The sequence below is a fragment of the Cherax quadricarinatus genome, unplaced genomic scaffold (assembly GCF_038502225.1).
Source record: "Cherax quadricarinatus isolate ZL_2023a unplaced genomic scaffold, ASM3850222v1 Contig90, whole genome shotgun sequence".
NCBI classification, from domain to species: domain Eukaryota; kingdom Metazoa; phylum Arthropoda; class Malacostraca; order Decapoda; family Parastacidae; genus Cherax; species Cherax quadricarinatus.
In genome coordinates, this window is record NW_027195116.1 from 286,311 (window position 1) to 292,979 (window position 6,669).

Sequence of the window (6,669 nt, forward strand, 5' to 3'; positions counted from 1 at the left end):
CTGTATGTTAACCCAGGCACTGACATGGTCAGGGTGCTGTGGGATGAGTGATGAAGTAAGAAATGAGGTTTGTGGTGCCATGACGGCCTGACGCTGACGAAGCCAAGTGTTATGGTGGCTGAACCTCCAGCCAGCTGTGTGTACCTTCATTTGGGCGTGTAGAATTAAGGTTTTTATGTTATGGTGATTAAATAGATATATTTTCCTAATTGGGATTTTTGCCTAACCCTCTGTTAACCAACCCCTTGAAGTAACACATACTGGTTTAGCGCTTTCTGTTTTTAACTGGGATAGCCCGGGGTGGCCGGTTTGGGCTTGAGATGTGTGTAACTTTTACCTTTGCCCTTAGACCAGGCTCAAGCCCCCAGCTATCCCACATTTCTGCGTAACACAAGCTCTTCCAATCTTTCCACTTTAACATCCCATGAATTATAAGCATTACTGTTCTTAGAGAAATGAGTACCGTTGCAGAAGATACAATGTCTCCTTTCTTTTCCTGACTTCTTATCAATTGGGTTACCCTTATTGTGGTACTTACTCCTCTTGCTTTGATGTGAAGAACCACTATTACTGGCCCCTGTCACTTGATATGTGCCTATGTAACCCCTTTATGATTGTTGATATTGGGATAAATTTTCCTTTTGTAAAACTTGACCGGTGCACTGGGGTCTGTAGACGTAGTATTCCTAGAGGTAATGGGTTGGCTGGTTTGCAGTTGGACATTTGATCCTGCAGGCGCACTCCTATTTCCTCCAACCCCAAGTAACCCTTTTGATATATGTTAGATAGCCACTCTACTCTCTTGTAGCTCAATTAATTCTGAATCAAGGCACTTAACTACCACTCTGCTCCCTCCATATCATATTTATTACTCAAAGTCTTAAGATTTGAGACCGATGAGTGATGATTAAATCGCGGGTATTTTCCCCTGAACACTCCATGGCATCTACCATTATTCACTCATTTTGCCACTTATTACAGCTGTCCCGTAAATCATGTTCCCTCACTCTTCACAAGGAACAGTAAGAACACTTCCTATTATGAAGTGAGGCCTATATTAATCCTTATGCCGCCTTGAACGCCATTTTCCTGGTCCCATGCTTTCCCAGCCTCTTAACTCCATTCCAAACACTCCCACCTGCCCCCCTCCACACATCCGCGCAGGCACAGAGGTTCCCTCTTGGTTCTCTTCCATTTTCAAATACATTTTTTTTGACCTATATCAACACATTAAACACCCATTAGGCACTATAGCTTTGGAAAATTAAAATACTTTCCACAAATGGCTTTAAGTTCTTCCCACGCTCCTTGACTCCTGTAAGATTCCTTTAGCTTCAGTTCAAAGCTTGCTCTTTCTCTGACCAGTGTCTCCCTACGTATTTCAGATATATTGGGCTCTTTTATCCGCTCTGCTAGTCTTTGCCTTCGCCTGTATAGGGAGCGCCTTTCTCTTTCTAGTTTACATCTTCCTCCTTTTCCTCAAGTGCCACAGAGTTATTTGGTTCTAGACATAGGTTAGGATCCGTGTTGCTTAGGCTATCTTCCCAGTTTATACTATTCAAGACTTGGTTTACTTGATCCCACCTTATGTTTTTGTTATTGAAGTTGAATTTAGTAAAGGCTCCCTTGTGATGGATCACAGTTGGTCGATCTGGGGCCCCAGTATACGTATCTGGGCCTCTATTATGTTATGATCTGAGTATATTCTTTTTGATATGATGACATTTTGTATCAGATCATTATTGTTAGTGAAGATGAGGTCCAGTGTATTCTCCAATCCTATAGGCTCTATTATTTGCTGGTTTAAGGTGAATATGGTGCAGAAATTTAAAAACTTGTGTGTGCGCGAGTTTTCATCTGAGCTGCCGCCTGATGTTATCTCTGCTACAACATTATTCGCTGTATTCCTCCATCTTAGGTGCTTTCGGTTGAAATCCCCCAGGAGTAAGATGTTGGGGGCCAGAGCTGGAAGGTTTCCTAGACAGTGGTCAATTTTCTGAAGCTGTTCCTGGAACTGTTGGGACGATGCATCTGGAGGCTTGTATATAATCACAATGACCAGGTTTTGGTTCTCGGTCTTTACTGCTAAAACTTCAACTACATCATTTGAAGACTGTAACATTCCTTTCACTAACTTTGAACTTAAATAACCTAACCATGAAATTTCCTATCAACGCCCAATGCTGTAAATAAAATTTCACCAGTAGACCACCAATACCCGGGGCCTTTCCCTTCCTTATGCCCTGTAAAGCAATCTCTATTTCCTCTGCAGTAATAACCCCACCCAAAGCCGCCCTATCACTATTACCTAAGTTGCACGTTGCATATGTACGCACCTTGTCTAACTCCACATCATCCACACCCCCACTTGCCCAATGCTTTTCGTACCACATATCCGCATATGCACTCACACCCTTCGTATTTCTTATCTCCTGCCTTGCTCTATAGATCTCCATCGTCTCATTTACCTCTAATCTCGGGATAGCCATCAGCACCTGCCTTTGCTTTTGATGTCGCAACACACACGCTGACGGTTTGTCCCCCCACAAAACTTCTTCTAACCCTGCTTCCATCCTTACTGGTTGAAACCGATCATTTTGCAACGTTCGCAATCTCTTATGTCAACTATTTCGTCCATGGAAAAAACACCACTACCCATCCCCTGCCCATAACAACCTCTTAATCGATCCTCTAAATCATTCACAAGCCTATATTTTAAAATGTTTATATGTTTACCCTCCCTCACATAATACTTTCTTATCCTTTCTTTAGCCACATAATCCCACCATGTTACAATGTCATCCACCTCCTGAGCTTCCTTGTAAAGCTCTTCAATAAAATAGAGAAACCCTCCAAACCTTCTTCATCACTCAACACACTTATGTTCAATTTCCAATAAGTCCTATATATTTCCGCCAGCTCCTCCCACCCTACTTCCACCACTATAACCCTATGATCTGACATAGCCGCCTCAACGGTATTAAAAGATTTCACAACAACCCCTTGAGAAAGATACACTCTATCTAACCTCACTGTGTATCCCCTCCTAACAAAAGTATATTCTGTTCCCCCCCCAAACGCATCACGTAACCTAACGTCCCTCATCAAATCCCTGAGAGTTACAGACATATATCCTGCCCCTTTTGGTTCTACGTCAGCCGCCCTAATAATGCAGTTCCAGTCACCCCCCACTATTGCTACTTCTGGAAGTGCAAGCAAAAAATAGAAAAGATCCTCGCACACAAAGTCCTTCCTTACCTGCATGCTATTCTCCGCAGGCGCATACACACTCATAAAAGATACACGCTTACCCATTCACGACCCATTCACATGCAACACCCTTCCCCATCCCCCTCCCCCCTCACTTCTCTGCAAAACAAACGTGCTCATCTCCTTTATTAAAATACTCACACCACCCTTTAAACGGGTAGTTGGCAGGGTCATTACTTGATAACCAGCTACCTCTAACACCTTACCCTCCTTGAAATTATGTTCCTGGAGGAACACAACATCCACTCTGTATTTATTAAGAAACATACTCACCCATTCTCTCTTTATTCTGCTACATAAGCCATTAACATTGACAGTCATACACCGTAGGCCTTTTAAATTTTCGAACCCTGCCTCTTCTTCTCATTCTTTTCACCACTAGAATTAGTGTTTCTGTATGTTATCTTCACAATACCTTTTTTCCTCCCTCCCTTCGTCCGATGTCTCTTATCTTGACCTCCCCCATCGCCACCTCTTCCCTCTCCTACCACCCCAGTCTGCTTCCCAGGCCTCTGCGCTGGTGTCAGTACATCATCTGAGTCTGGGGAAGCCTCACGGTGAACCTCAAGATACACCTTACAATGATTTATTAATTCCACCGACTTCTCTGTCACATCATTAATCCCCAAATTCTCGTATCGTTGATAAGCTGGAATAGATAACTTTCAAGCTACTTCTTGCTCAGATGTAACATCCTCCTCAAAACATCCTCCTTCAAAACTTCCTCCAATTTTTCCTTTATTTCCAACACTTCCTCCCGTGGTACCATCCCTGCAGAAGTCACTGAAGGAGATTCTGGGGCAGGGAACTGAGGGGGGGGGAGTCTCACCCCCAGTCCTAAAAGCTTGCTCCACCATCTCATTATACAAACGACCACGCCCTCCCTCAGGTGATTGATTCTCACCTGCCACCCGTAAGACAGGGACTGCATCTTCTACCACAGGTTCAGGCACGCTTCTTTTCTTCTCACATGCTTCAGCTATGTGGTCAAACTCACCACATAGGCGACACGTACGCCTTTATCCGGGATATAAAACCATGACCTGTGTCCTGAATTCCTGAAGATAAACGTAAGACGGTATGGGATGTCTCAATGTCATTTTAAGGTTAAGAGTACCTTCTGGCAAACCTGCGTAGGCGCCTGCTACCCACATACCATGCTGGACAAAATGAACTGTCCCATATTTCTCGAAGACTTTTCTGATATCAGCTTCATCTGCCTCAAAGAGAATGTTACGTAACTTAATCCAGGTATAATGCCTGGAAACATCACTCATTCTCACACGTACAGCAGGAATAACATAAAGTCTCACGTCGTGGAAACGATTAACCAACGATTCATATACCGTTGCAGTGAGCAGTTTCACGAAGATTCTATGCACTCCATTTAAAGCCACTCCATATAATTCTCCATCTTGAATTCCATGCGTCTCTCTGATGATCTTAGGTAAGAGAACCTGCACTGAACTAGGCGAAATCGTCCCCCAGAGAAGCTCATGCCAACAGTATTAATCCTGTGTCTATGACAAACCGCCATGTTGACAGCAGTAATTTTCCTGAGGTGTCAACAGAGGCGCAAACACCACCTCCTCACACCACCACTGACAGGCAACTGAGGAGCGTCTGCACAGTAGACCCTCTCGGTCCGAGCGAAGAGGACAATGCGTGATATTGCTGGAGATGGATGAAAATGGGATGATGCCACTACCAGCAAAACCTGGTGGAAGCACTGATGTCGATACAGGGGTAAAAGATATTGAGGAAACAGGAAAAATAAATTCACCAGCAGTGAATGCAGCTGCAATAAATCCTAGCAAACTGAAGTACAATCAATGTAAATACTATGCCTTGGGTATTGTGGCATGCAAAGAGTACATAACCTTTATTCGGTGCATGTACACACCCTCATTTACAGGCTCATTTACAGGTTCCAGCTAATGAGAAGAAGGTTTTGGCAATTGCAGAGATGATGTGGGTACCACTCACCTGTCTGCCCTTGTCATTCACATTCTAGAGCTGCTTGAAGCACAGTCTGCTCTCTAGTGGCTTCTATTCTGCCTTGCTTACCGTGGAGTACACTAATACCTATTGCTGAACATAGTGTATATAGTGTACATACATCTATTCTAAATTGGTGAAGGATAAGTCAAAAGTTTTTCTGCTGTGTTTATTTTGCTCCCATTAGACCCAGGATAACAGGCCTTTGGAGATCCTGGGTTGTAATATGGGTAGCCTGTCCGAGAGCTGGAGCTGGACTTACAGCACGGGTTGAGCCTAGGGCAACACTGGAAGCAGGAACATTGTGTAGGTTGCTGTCTGGCATGGCATTAGCTTTGCCAACGCTTTACAAACTTTGTGTCAGTTGCCTTGCCATGGTCAGTCTTGGTATTGTATGATTGTTCAACAGCTCGCTACTAGCTTGTCCTGTGTGCTCGCTTCACTACGGTCAATCTTGTGTGAAGATTTTGCAGTCAACTCTGCTATTGTGTATCCACCTTGCAAGCGTATGTGCGTACTCTGCAGTTGTACTGTACATAGCTAAGCGTGTTTTGTAAATAACGTGTTACGTTGGGGTATTCTGCAATCGTACTGTGCATAGCAAATAACTTATGCATTGGGGTATGCCACCTAGACGAGTCAGATGTCTGGTGTCGGCATATACTTTATTTAACTTGCCTAAATTGCCCCTACAGCATTGTTGGCAAATTGCTCATTCCATTGGCATTGATTACGAACGCAATCTCACAGCTGCGTTTACTGATCACCGACAAACTTCCAAACTTCGGGAAGAGGAGATGGCACATCAGACTCCTCCCTCTACGGAAGCCAGGAATAAAACTCCGATGTTCTCGCAGGAGGAAGATGATACATCAAAGGAGCAAAATCGTCAATCTAGTGCAGCATTCGCTGCCTGACCACGGTAGAGTGTGGTTGTCTGTGGTGACGTGTACTTAGCTCTGTGAAGACCTGTTTGTGTGCTCTCTGTGAATCTGATCAGGGCTTTACCAGCAGCTGAGAGAAGAACTCAGAGTTGCTAAACTGGAGATACGGCGATTAACGGAGGAGAACAAGAGGATTCGTAGTAATCCTCCTGTTGTGAGTCCCCAGGTTAAAAGGGGAGCCTGGTCAGTGGCCGGGCAACATGGAACCAAGCTGAAGATTAAGAAAACGGTTGGAGAGGCAGAAACAACGAGAAACCAGAAGACTGCCGTGGAAACTTCCAACTCATTCTCGGTGCTACCTGACGAATGTGAGTGTTCTACTGGGAATGCCACAACGAGCACCAAGGAAGCATTGGCAGACGTGAGTGTGACATCCCTAGAAACCCCAACGAAGACCATCGAGAACGTCATGACGAATTCTACAAGTGGTGTAATGCTACCTGGCGAATGTGAGTCG